The following is a 14,478-nucleotide window of genomic DNA, read 5'->3' as shown; positions in this document are numbered from 1 at the left end:
GCATCATTAAACTGGGAGCAGCCTTCCCCCTGGGCTGCTCCATGCTGTAATTTGTTCCATTGGTTGCAGCATCTGTCAGTGGAGGACTGCCCCTTTAACTAAAGCGCCTCCAGCTGACAGGTCGTACTGCGCATGCGCAGCCCGCCCGACGCGCAGACCAGCAGCGCGGAGCCCGGAGGAGCAGGAAAGTGATTCCAATTAGTGGATTGCCTGCTACGATCGTGCGGGCAACCCACTAATTTCACCGGGCGCGGAGACCACGCACCCGAAACCCAACCCGCCGGAAACCCGCAGGCCTGCTAAAATCAGGCCCTCTGGTAATAGTGCATCAGGGAATAAAGTCAAAGCAGGGGAAAATGATAAACAGTTAAAATTAAAGCCTTTTTATCTGAATGCATGAAGCATTCGTAACAAGATAGACAAATTAGTGGCACAAATAGAGATAAATGGGTTTGATCTTACAGAGATGTGGTTGCAAGGTGACCAAGATTGGGAACTAAATATTTCAGGGTACTTGATGTTTCGAAAAGACAGGCAGAATGGAAAAGGAGGGTGGGGGGCAGGGGGAGGGGGGTAGCCTTAATAATAAAGGATGATATAAGGACTGTAGTGAGGAGGGATCTTGGCTCGAAAGATCAGGAAGTAGAATCAGTATGGGTGGAGATAAGAAATAACAAGGGGCAGAAAACATTGGTGGGAATAGTTTATAAGCCCCCTAATAGTAGCTATATCATTGGACAAAGTATTAATCAAGAAATAATAGGAGTTTGTAACAAAGGTAATGCAATAATCGTGGGGGACTTTAATCTTCATATAGACTGAACAAATTAAATTGGCAGAGGTAGTCTGGAGGATGAGTTCATGGAATGCATTTGAGGCAGTTTCCTTGAACAATAGGTCATGGAACCAACCAGGGAACAGGCTATTTTAGATCTTGTATTGTATAATGAGACAGGGTTAATTAGTAATCTCATAATAATGGTCCCTTTGGGGAAGAGTGATCATAATATGAAGGAATTTCACATTGAGTTTCAGAGTGACATACTTAAGTCTAAAACCAGAGTCTTAAACTTAAATTAAGCCAATTACATAGGTATGAGGGGTGAGTTGGTTAAGGTAGATTGGGAAATTAGATTAAAGGGTATGATGGTAGAGAAGCAATGGCAAACATTTAAAGAAATATTTCAATATTCTCAATGAATATACATTCCATTGAGAAAAAAAAATTCCACAGGAAAAGTGATCCATTTGTGGCTAACTAAAGAAGTTAAGGATAGTATTAGATTAAAAGAAGCAGCTTACAATGTTGCCAAGAAGAGTAGTAAGCCTGAAGATTGGGAGAGTTTTAGAAACTAGCAATGAATGTCCAAAATATTGATAAAAAGGGAGAAAATAGAATATGAGAGTAAACGAACAAGAAATATAAAAACAGATTGTAAGAGCTTCTACAAGTATGTAAAAAGAAAGAGAGTAGTAAAAGTAAACATTCGTCCCTTAGAGGCTGAGACAGGAGAAATCATATTAAGGGAATAGGAACTGGCAGAGATGTGAAATAAATACTTTGGCCCTGATATTATTATGGAGGCGGAATGGCAGCGGTGGGGGGGGGGGGGAGGGCAGTGATTGGGCACGTGGATAATCCGCCCAATAAAAAATGTCCGTTTCCCACGCGATCGCGAATCAATTGGAGCCACTTAATGTGGTTTCCAGGTTTGCCGTCTGAAAGCTGCCCAGCGGGCGGACTGTGCACCCGCATCACAGGCTGTCAGCTGGAGGAGCTCTATTTAGAGGGACACTCCTCCAATGGCTGCTCCTGGAGCAAACACCCACACACCATAATGGAGCAGCACAGGGGAAAGGCTGCTCCAAGATTCAGCGATGCCTCACTCCAGGTGCTACTGGATGGGGTGAGGAGGAGGAGGGATGTGTTCTACCCGGCAGACGAGAGGAAGTGTCCTGCCCCTGCCACCAAGAAGGCCTGGCTCAAGGTGGCAGAGGAGGTCATCGGCAGCAGCAACATCTCCCGCACCTGGATCCAGTGCAGGAAGTGCTTCAATAACCAGCTAGGTCAGTCAAAGTGAGTACACTTACTCATTCTCCTACATTCTGTCTTCCACATCACTGCCCCCACCCCCCAACTCATTCTGCACTGCCAACACTACTCCATCACATCACGCCCCACACCCACTTAAGGCTCATCTTCAACTTACCTGCAAAAGGGGACATGGAAGTGGGGACGCCGCTCAAAGCGCTCCCACGTCTCACCTGTTGCCCCCCTCTCAACCAGTACCCACAATGCTGCCTCCTCTCTAGGTGGCCGAGTCTGCCCCTGCACAGGTGCAGGTGGAGCAGTCTAAGGAGGGGCCCTCACGGGCACCGAAACCCAGAGGGCGTAGGCCCAAAACATCTAATCGGTCAGGGCAAGAACAAAAGTAACCTGCCACTACCTCTGCTGCAGCCACAGGGGATGCACCATGTAGAAGTAGTCGGAAGAGAAAAGCGAAGGTTTTGTAAGCATGAAGGGTACGCATAAGTGTGTTTGACGGTAGTCCATGTTTTTTATCTATATTAGCTTTATGTTAAACTCACATTAAATATTATTATTGACACCACTACTGCCACGTCTTGGCCATTCTTGACTGGCTTCTGTAAGAGGGCCCTTTCCTAAGGTTCACCATGAACGGCAACACTTGATGCCACCCATTGGGTCACTCTACAGTGGGTGTTTGTTTATTTGCAGGCCTGTTTTGTGCAGGGAGGGGGGTGGTGTGGGCCCTACTCTATCCAGGTGATGTCCATGTACAAGAAACACAGAAAGTTAGCATGCAGGTACAGCAAGCATAGAGTCATAGAGTCATAGAGTTATACAGCACGGATAGAGGCCCTTCGGCCCATCGTGTCTGCGCCGGCCATCAGCCCTGTCTACTCTAATCCCATATTCCAGCATTTGGTCCGTAGCCTTGTATGCTATGGCATTTCAAGTGCTCATCCAAATGCTTCTTGAATGTTGTGAGGGTTCCTGCCTCCACAACCCTTTCAGGCAGTGAGTTCCAGACTCCAACCACCCTCTGGGTGAAAAAGTTCTTTCTCAAATCCCCTCTAAACCTCCCGCCTTTTACCTTGAATCTATGTCCCCTTGTTATAGAACCCTCAACGAAGGGAAAAAGCTCCTTAGTATCCATCCTATCTGTGCCCCTCATAATTTTGTACACCTCAATCATGTCCCCCCTCAGCCTCCTCTGCTCCAAGGAAAACAAACCCAATCTTCCCAGTCTCTCTTCATAGCTGAAGCGCTCCAGCCCTGGTAACATCCTGGTGAATCTCCTCTGCACCCTCTCCAAAGCGATCACATCCTTCCTGTAGTGTGGCGACCAGAACTGCACACAGTACTCCAGCTGTGGCCTAACCAGTGTTTTATACAGCTCCATCATAACCTCCTTGCTCTTATATTCTATGCCTCGGCTAATAAAGGCAAGTATCCCATATGCCTTCTTTACCACCTTATCTACCTGTTCCGCCGCCTTCAGGGATCTGTGAACTTGCACACCAAGATCCCTCTGACCCTCTGTCTTGCCTAGGGTCCTCCCATTCATTGTGTATTCCAAAATGTGGAGAAAATTAAGTGCTTCAAGTACTTAAACTACCTCAACAACTATGTAAATAATCATCCTGTCGGCTTTAATTGCCGGTGGGACTTCCTCATTTGGGAGGAGCGTGCGCACCCGGACACGTCAATGGGGAATCCGGAAGTCTGCAAGTTGGAGCCAGGCTCCGAACCCGAACAGGATTTCCCTGATTTTCGGAGCCCCCCCTGCCCCCAATGCACCCGCTACTTCACTGGAAAATCGAGCCCTGTGTCTCTGACTTCACAATAGAAGGCACAAAAAACATACCAGAAATAGTGGGGAACCAAGGGTCTAATGAGAGTGAGGAACTTAAAGTAATTAATATAAGTAGAGAAAAAGCACTAGAGAAACTAATGGGACTAAAAGCCAATAAATCCCCGGGAACTGATGGCCCACATCCTAGGGTTCTAAAATTGGTGGCTGCAAAGATAGTGAATGCTTTGGTTGTGATCTTCCAAAATTGCCTAGATTCCAGAATGGTCCCAGCGGATTGGAAGGGAGCAAATGTAACACCGCTGTTCAAGAAAAGAGGGAGAGAGAAAACAGTGAACTACAGGCCAGTTAGCCTGACATCAGTAGTTGGGAAAATGCTGAAATCCATTATTAGGAAAGTGATAACAGGGCACTTAGAAATCATAATATGATTAGGCAGAGTCAACATGGTTTTATGAAAGGGAAATCATGTTTGACAAATTTATTAGAGTTTTTTGATGATGTACCTAGCAGGGTAGATAAAGGGGAACCAGTGGATGTAGTATATTTGGATTTTCAAAAGGCATTCGATAAGGTGCCACACAAAAGGTTGTTACGCAAGATAAGGGTTCATGGCCAAATGGTCTGTTTCTGTGCTGTAAATTCTATGTAACAGCAAGATGGTACACTAAAATCAACAAGAAATTTGCTGTTGACCACAAAAACAACTGCCCTTAACCCAATACATCATCACTGATGTGTCATTTAGTTAGGCTGCAAAATGCCTGTCTGAGTAAACACTCTGCCTTTTATAGCGATTATTTCCATCTTCTTTCACACCAAGCATCTTTTTGCGGTGTTCTCATACTGCATTTACTGTAAACAAAGTTTTGTTGCATCTGGTGATATTACACAGCAAATATTACTCCTTCTTCTGCATTCCAGTTTACCAGAAGATATCAAAATACGTTTCATTACAGGGATGCGCAAAGGAAAATGTTGAATCATAGATCTGCTGCAGAGAAGAGCTTTGAAGCTGTTACCAAGCGGGTAATTTTAACTTATCTCTCCCAGCAGGAAGCTGACAGGGTCAGGTCCAATGACGGTTTTAAACCCCACTCAATTTTACTCTCCATTGACTTCAATGGCTAGCATGGTTAGGATGGCCTGTGTAGTGATATAACAAACACCATAGACCTGGCCCCAGAGTCAAATGCACAAATCACTGGATATGGTCTATTCATTATATTAGCAAATACTTTAATGGGCCTTCCAAAACTGTAACCAATTGATGGGTTCATAATTCAATCCAGTTTTGCTTTGAGAGAAGATATGATATGATAAATGATCAGAACGCTTTACTTACATTACATATGTGAAGCTTCTTCCTGAGTATATTTTTCTTGTTTTTATGACTGGGGTATACTCAGAATGTTTATTTTCTGTCAAATGGCTCATGAATGGTTTTTGATTCAGAAAGATAGTCAAGTTTGTGAAACCAGTAATATAAGCATAGTCCCCCTTAATCACTCGAGAGTGTGACATTAAAGATCAAAAGTTCTATTTGACTAACTTTACTAGACCAACATTTTAGTAAATCAATGAATAATATTCATGTAACATGAGAACACAGTCTAGAATTGTTGTTGTTACACTATTCATTGGTGAACAGTTTCTGGGAGAATTTACTCCTGTTGCTTTCCACAAGATAGTCTAGAAATTCCCATTATTGGTTAAGGGCAGGAACAAACCACATTGCTGAGCTTGTCCATTGTACATGCAATGCATTGTTTCCAGCCATGTAATTTGAGCATTGAAGCTGAGGCACCATCTGTAGCAGCGGGGAATCATGAGTAAGCAATGGATATCTGCAGCGGTGCTGAGTTCCTATGAAGCAGGTCATTTTGACGAAAGGTTATTCTGTATACATAGCACAATAGCATTAACAGCTGAGCATAAGTCATTAGATGTATTCAAGAAGGAGATAGATATATTTATTAATGCTAAAGGGATCAAGGGACATGGGGAAAAAGCGGGAACAGGGTATTGAGTTAGACGATCAGCCATGATCATTTTGAATGGCGGAGCAGGCCCGAAGGGCCGAATGGCCTACTCTTGCTCCTATTTTCTATGTTTCTATGTTTCTATGAACAAAAATGGGCTGCCAGCGATGTCAAATGATACCAAAGATTGTCTGAACCTGTCACGACACTACCCACCGGATGCACATCCCGGGCACAACAACCTGGGATTGACTGAAAGCAGTGCCTTTGAAGACTACAGTATGGCAGGGACCAAGCAGTGCCATCTCCTACACTGCTACCCAACATTTGAAATCTGTAAGGCACTCTAACTGGCTGCCAAGGTCACCATAGTCTTCAATTGTGTTTTGTTTCTGGCTCCTGTACTGTCATTCAGTTCACGGAGGTCACTGATGTGTTATTTAGGAGGGCCAACGGCTGTCAATTTCATCACTGACCCACAACAGCAATTTAAGAGGGGATAGCAATTATATTGCACTGCTGCCTTTCTACAAGCACAAGGTGATTGATTGTACCCATCCAAGTTAACCATCCAAGCCCCAGCCCATAACACAAACCTATACACACAGAAAGTGGTTCTATTCTGTGAATGTCCAACTGGGCTGCAACCGCCAAAACAGAATGAATTTCTGTTACAGTCTTTAAGATCCAGTTGTTTAATGTTATTGTTCTGCAGCTCTCCATGGGCCACTGGAGTTGGCTGCCTCTGCAATATCTGAGAGAAGAAGCAAATTAAGTAAGTTATTGGAGACAGGCCATAGCCTGTAACGATTTGGAAGCCTCTGGAAGGGGAGGCAGCACAGAGTGTAAGGACGATCTAGAACTAGATATCCTAGCGCTTCTACAGATGACATGAAAGAACGGTTGCTGTGAATGGAATTGTCAGGGTCTTATCCGCACCTTTCCTGAACTTTAGCCTCTCACTTTCATTCAGGTTTTATCCTCAACTCTTTATTTGCCATGGGGCATTTTATTCTTGGCCAATTTGTTCTTATTTTTAGTGGAATATGTTTCTCCTGAACTCTATTGATCTCTCCTTTAAATATTGCCCACTGTTCTACTTCTTTAGCTGTCAATATTTTTCTCCAGTTTACTTTCTTTAGCCCTATCCTCATCCCCTTATAGTTGGCTTTTTTCCCAATATATTACTTTGGTCTTTGTACAATCTACATCTCTCAATCATTATCCTTATGAAATCCCTCTGTTAACCTATTTGAAATAAATGGTTTAACACCTTTGTGAAAAGATGAACTTGCCTCTGCATAGTTCCTCATTACATCTCTTAGAAACATCCCAAAGCACTTCACATACAACAAATTGCTTTGAATTGCTTGAATTGCTTTACAATTCTCTGTAGAAGCAACTCTTCTACAGAGAATTGTAAACAATTTTACAACACCAAGTTATGGTCCAACAATTTTATTTTAAAATTCACAAGCCTCCGAAAGCTAAGAGTCAAAAATCATCCAATCGGGAAGTGAAGAGTCTGTTTGCTTCCCAATTGGCATGGGAAGGTGGTGCGCCATCAGGATGGATCTGTTGGTAGACCAATGGGGTCGGGGTAGTTAGAGACAGGAGGTCATGTGATGAAACCTCCAGGAATATGTCCAACCAGAGTTGGCAACCCTAATGATTGAGTAGGCCTCAGACCCAAATTTCTGTGCTGGTTCTGAACACACTGCCAGAGAGAAGTAGTTTTAGGCTGTGCTCAGAGCAGAGCAATGCTGCTGGGTGTAATAGATGCCCATCTGCTGCTGCTCCTCCTGCTTGCTACTCGCTGCCATTGAACAGACCTGAGCACTGGACTGTAAGTACTGCTGAGTGTAAGCCCAAGCTTGCAATGCTCTTTCTTCCCAGTTGCATTTATTCTTCTCTAATAACTTACAAAGAAAGCGTGCAGATTCTTCTTGGTTGAGCAATTCCAAAGCGGCGGGGATGGGGGGGGGGAGGGGGAGGGGGCGGTGGCGGGGGGAAGAGGAAGTTGTGTTTCAGCGGTCACACTTACATGTAAGGAGAGCTGCCGGCCTGCGACTCTCTTGGGGTTTTGTGCTGGCGTTGCTTATGATCAGAAGATCAAACAATCATCTTTGATGTCAGCATAAAATTAACCAGACCTTCAAACAACAGAAATAAAGGGAAGGATGTATCACTCAACTTCTGGTGTTATGCAAGTGAAGAAAGGTCTCTTCAAAGCGCTAATATTATCTCTCTAGTAAAAAGGGAAAAACAAACTTGCATTTATATAGCACCTTTCACATCCTCAAGATATCCCTGTGCTTTACAGCCATTGAATTGCCGTTGAAATGCAGTTAGTGTTGTTGTGCTGGCAAACACAACAGCCAATTTGCAGACAGCAAGATCCCATAAACATCAAATGAGATTGATGACTAGTTAATCTGTTTTTGAGGGATAAATATTGGATAGGACACCTGGAGAACTTCCTGCTTTGTTTCACATAGTGCCTTGGGATCTTTTATGTCCATCTGAGCAGACAGCTGGGGCCTCAGTTTAATATCTCATCTTAAACCTGGCACCTCCAATAATGTAGCACTCCCTCAGTACTGCACTGAAGGGTCAGCCTAGATTACGTACTCAAATCCTGGAGTGGGGCTTAACCCCACAACCTTCTGCCTTCATCCACAATTTAATCACTTCAGTGTACCAATTTTTTTATCAGTAATGTTGCTATTTTAATTTGGATGGGGCTTAATTTAAGTGAGCTGTCTGTTATTCATCTATTTCTGTAGTTGCAAATTGCTTGTTTAGTTTTGGGCTGATTTAAATTAAAATATCATCCATTTTAAAAGTAAATTTTGACCTAACACAGATTTTATGCTTTCACAAAAGTATTAATGGCACTGAATTATATAAGGGACAGTTTTGTTACAAATGTCTCCTGTCGCTTTACATGTATTCTACAGTTGCTGCTAAAGAAAAGTTATTTCTTTTTTAGCGGTCCAGCTATAAAGACATCCAAACTATTTGATACATGACACACGGGGAGAGGGAGATACAGAATGCGACAACCACAGGTACAGAGAGAGACCGTGAGAGACAACTATTGGTACAGAGAGAGAGGCCCACACAACCGCAGATACATACAGGGAGAGAGACACTGACAATCACAGATTCAGATAGAGAGACAACCACAGATATACAGAGAGAGGGAGAGAGAGAGAGAGAGAGTGACACTGACAGGTACAGTGAGAGCGTGAGAGACAACTATAGGTACAGAGAGAGAGGCACACACAACCGCAGATACATACAGGGAGAGAGACACTGACAATCACAGATTCAGATAGAGAGACAACCACAGATATACAGAGAGAGGGAGAGAGAGAGAGAGTGACACTGACAGGTACAGAGAGAGCGTGAGAGACAACTATAGGTACAGAGAGAGAGGCACACACAACCACAGATACATACAGGGAGAGAGACACTGACAATCACAGATTCAGATAGAGAGACAACCACAGATAAACAGAGAGGGAGAAACGACCACTAATGCACATGGGGGAAAGAGAGAGACACACACACAGATACACACATGGAGAGAAAAAGTGAGAGCCAGATATACACAGGGACACAAAGGGAGAGACAATTACAGATACACACAAGGAGAGAGTGGGTTGACAACCACAGTTAGATACAGAGAGAGAGAAAAAAACATAGATAAACAGGGACAGAGAGAAAAGCAACTGTAGATGCATACAGGGATGGGAGGAAGAGAGACAGTGAAAGAAAACCATAGATACACATTGGGATAGAATAGGAGAGAAATAATCACAGATAATGAAAGAAAGAGAGTGAGGAATAGACAGAAATAAGGGGGTAGGGTAGTGTAGTGGTTATGTAACTGGTGTAGTAATCTAGAGGAATGCCAGTTTCAATCCTACCATGGCAGTTTGAGAATTCGAATTCATTTTTTAAAAAATCTGGAAATAAAAAGTAAAAGTGACCATGAAGCTGTTGATTTGTCATTAAAACTCCAACCGGTTCACTAATGTCTTTTAGGGACAGAAACCTGACATCCTTACCCAGTCTGGCCTATCGATATGTGACTCCAGTCCCTTACCAACATGGTTGACTCTTAACTGCACTCTAGCAGCCTACCAAGCCACTTAGTTGTATCAAACTGCTGCAAAGAATAACAAGAATCATTGTCAGAGCACCTTCATCACACGGACTGCAGCGGTTCAAGAAGAAAGCCCACCACCACCTTTTCAGGTCAACCAGGGATGGGCAATAAATGCCGGCCTTGCCAGCAACACCCACATCCTGAGAATGATTTTTTTCAAAAGATAGAATTAGAACTAAGAACCAAGGGGATAAAGGCCCACAGATACACACAGGGAGGGAGAAAGAGAAAAAGCCACAGATTCATATAAGGAATAAGAGAAAACCACAGAAACATTCAGGGAGAGAACGCATCAAATACAGAGAGAAAATGACAAGCTCTCCTCTCCCCCAATAGTACTTGCTAAAGGCCAACAGACTTGGTGTTGTTTCCAGTTACATGAAGTGCTGTACCTGTGGTGATATGAATGTTGATATTGTGGTAGACACTTTCTATATTCCATTTAAGGATCTTCCTGGTTTGTTGAACTCTTCGAAAGAGTTTATCTGTCATATTGCTAATGATGATTCTGCTGCTTATCTCATTACATAAACATTTCCTCCATGATCTGATCCAAGAAAAATACAATAGTTTGTAGCTGAAAATTAAAAATAAACTGTAAATATTAACTGAAAATAATAAAGAAAAATCCAAAAGACTTAAAACATTATTTTACCCCTGTCCCTTTAAATTGGGACCTTAAGCTGCCTCCCCTTGGCGCTTGACTGTAATGGGCCAAAGAGCCACTGGGCAGGGCTTCTGTCCAAACATAAGCCTGCTCATAGCCTTCATTAATTTGTTATAAGCATGCTTAATAAGGCACCCACTCAAAAGGAGCAAGTTATCGCAACGGACACAGAGTTTCAACAGAAACCTACACATTGTGCATTTTCAGCGGGGATTGGGTGGAACCACCACCTGCACAATTTCCTGGTCCCCACTCACCTGAATCCCGCCAATAGTAGCAAAATCACCTGATGGAAAATTCATTCTTAAATCAGGAAGAGCCTGACAGATAGTTTTTACAAGCCTTTGAAGCCAATTTGTGATTGACAACTTTATTTAATTGTGAAAAATACCCTTTTGATCTTCCTTTGTCTCAATTTGGACTTCAAAGCATGGAGGGGGTATAACAGTTGATTTGTGTTAAAGTTTCTTCAGTGAATCCCTGCTTAGTGAGCTGATGGGCTAAGACAAGTGGAGCACTCCATGAATGTTTGATTTTAAGTACAGCATGAACATTAGTCCAGATTAAAAGTGTAATACTACAGAGAATTTGCAGAATTTCAAGACATTTTATTATTTTGAAACAGGGCCTGCAAGTTAAGTAAAGTTTTGTAATCTAGTGAAATATGCTGTGCTTGCTGTCCTGTTTAATTTTACTTCTTAATAAGTAGGATTTGTAGTTTGCAACCTACAAGGTATCGATAGAGTGTTATTTCTCTGCCAGTTGGAGAGATCAGGATCTTATGGTGGTACCTCAGTGAGCACCTCATCGGTAAAGCAGTTCATTGTTCACTCGGCAACCCACTATCCCAGATTATGGTCATAAAAAGTTTGACTTAACTATGGGCATGAGTGTTCTCCGAAATTGTAACACCAACAACTCTGTTAGTGCAGCTGTAGGGTTTTTATCTCTTTAGGGTACAAATCAACTGATACTGAAACACTTCCGAAATAATTTTCTTGACAATAAGATACAACAGTTTTCCACATAAAGATTCCGTACAACCTTATTCCGAGGAATGCAACTTGAAGCTCAGAATGACCAATTCGTCTATACCGGGAGACTGACGGGTTAAATTGTCGTCAAAGACTTCTCCTTTGACTGCTTCTTCTGGATCTCCTGGAAATCACTGTAAAATGGTTGTTTTTATACTTGTTTGTTGCTGCAGGAAAGCCTGCCAGTAGTCTTCCTTTCTCTCTCTTCCCATGGCTTGAGAAGACAGCTGTCTTTGTCATGGTCTGCTTATCTCTCCTGCCCTTTGAAAGTACACCAGGTTTCCCATGTCCTGACCTTGTAGTCTACTCAGGCTCCACATACATAGCGGGGAGTTTTAAACCCCCCCTCCCCCCACCCCACAAGACAGGCGCGAGCGGGTCGGGGGAGGGGTTAAGTTGGTAAAAATGTGAAACCTGATCCCAACCCGCTGAGATTGCGCTAACTTCCAGTTTAACCGCGGCGGGTTTGGGGGCATCCGAGTAACCCGCTCTAGAGAGGCGGGTCAGTGATTATAATATTTAAATGAGGCTCCATTCCTCAGATTTTAGGAGCCATTTAAATTTAACAGCTGTGGGCTGGGTTTCCCAGGGCTCGGGAAACCCGATTGCTGAAGGGAGGCAGGAAATGCGGGATCCAGCAAGTAAGTGCTATTCCAGCAGTGCTTGTGGGCCAGGAGGAGCAGGAGTGCTTCCCCTGGCCCCTCAATCAATCTCTCCCTCCTGCGATCTCTCCCCTCCCTCTCTCCTCGCTGCCGCACTACGAGCCCCCCTCCGACCCCTGATCTTCTCCGACTGCCGGGGACCGACACCAGCAGTCCCCGGCTGCGGTCTTCTACCACAGGCTTTCTCACTCGGCAGCAGCCAGCCTCTCAATCTGGCCGGCTGCCGGGTGGGAGATTGAATAAAAAAATTATAATGAGGTCCTGCCGATAAATTCGACAGGACCTCCGCCTTCCTGGTTTTTCCGGGTTGCCCGGCCACAGATACGTGCCCCTCGTCTCTCCCCACCTCCCCGTAAATATCAGAGCCATATTTTTCTCTCAAAACATCATGGACAGTAAGCAAAGACCATCATGCACTCTGATTTTGGTCAAGCTGACAGTTGTGTGTTCTTTCCTTTGTTGTTCATACTTTAATCCATCATGCTCTTTTATCAAGTCCATTCCTTTATCCATCTCATGGATGGGATGACTGTTCCCATTCCATAGGCCCTACTTAGCTTTGCTTAAGAGCAGACAGCAAAAAGGTCCATATCCAGGGTTTCATGTCTATTCTTTTAGTCTTCCTTAAAAATAGGTATTAAAAATCCATATTGAAAAGTCCAAAATCCTTCACAATATTTCACTGGAGTGTCAGCCGAGATTATGTGCTCAATTCTGGAGTGGGGCTTCAACCTACAACCTTCTGACTCTGAGACGAAAGCATTACCAACAGCGCCAAATTGAAGTTTATGGAAGGCAAAGGAATTTTAAACAAACTCTGTAACACATTCTTTGCTAATACTACACAGTGCAATTTCAATCTATATATCTTGGATTGGTTATGCCAGTCAGAGATCCAAGTAAAATAAAGATATTCAAATTTGCAGCCTGAAATGTGCTCCATAAATGCCTTAGATTAATTTATTATTACAACATATAGTTTTTTATTTGGTTTTTATTTTCCTGATATCGGTGTTGGAAGACGGAGTGATAAAACCTTGTACCTTGGTATATGTGTTTCATCAGTTATTCTGCGTCATCTCTTGTATGGGTTGCAATGGAACAAGATACAAGATGGGTTAAAATATGAGTATTTTTAATTGGTCTTTGTGGTTTAATGGGCCTTTTCAAAGATCAGTCTTGGGAGGAGTGGGTTAAGTGACTGATGACTTTGTGGAGGTGTGGGTAAAATATATGATTGATGTTCTCATGCTGTACAACATGAAGGTCTGACTCTGGGACCAGTTCTTGCATACGCAATTATTCAGGAACTTAAAAACTAAATTTGGCCACCTTCATTCTCATCTTTTCTTAAATAAAATATTGGGTTGACATACCATCTTTTCACTTCTGGGACTTGGATTAAAATCCAAAACAGACTAATGGGATAAATGTGTCCTCTCTGCTGTCTTGAGTCCTGAGTGAAATTTTAACGACCAAACACCCACTGTATCTTGTTCCATTGCGACCCATGCAAGAGATGATTTGGGTAATCTCATAAAGGCTCCAAGTGGAAACCAATTTATAATTGCCCATTATTTACTATTTGGGATTCAGTTGCTAATCTAACTCAGATATACTGTAAGGATTGCTAGGATGGAGAAGAGGAACATTTACACTTGTATTCTCCACTGGTTGAGAATAAAGCTCATAGTTGGAGCAGAGTTCTATTTTGCATCCATACTGCAGGTGACCTGGAAGTGCTTGATGGTGAAAGTTGAGAGTAAAAAGTACGATTTGCACTATTCTCATAAAAATGCTTAACACACTTATAGCAAATTCCGCCCTGTACTATTTTACTCATATTGGTTAACTCCTGCATTAAGATAGCACAGAGAGGACTTTGGTACAAGTGTTAGAATGGAAACAATGCTAATCAAAATTTCTACCATTTGGTGTCCAAAGCACAAATGGTTCTCCATTCCCTAGCTGTAGTGTTAATTGCCCCTCTGAGTACAATATACAAAAGTGACTGTCTCATTATTTTCACAGTACTGGTGTAAACTAATTCACATTTCATTTGTGTGGTGAATGTGTTAGAGAGCAAGCAGCAGGACAAGCGCACTGGGTGAGAACGT

Source organism: Heptranchias perlo, chromosome 13 (assembly GCF_035084215.1).
Source record: "Heptranchias perlo isolate sHepPer1 chromosome 13, sHepPer1.hap1, whole genome shotgun sequence".
NCBI classification, from domain to species: domain Eukaryota; kingdom Metazoa; phylum Chordata; class Chondrichthyes; order Hexanchiformes; family Hexanchidae; genus Heptranchias; species Heptranchias perlo.
This window is presented reverse-complemented; position numbering follows the sequence as displayed.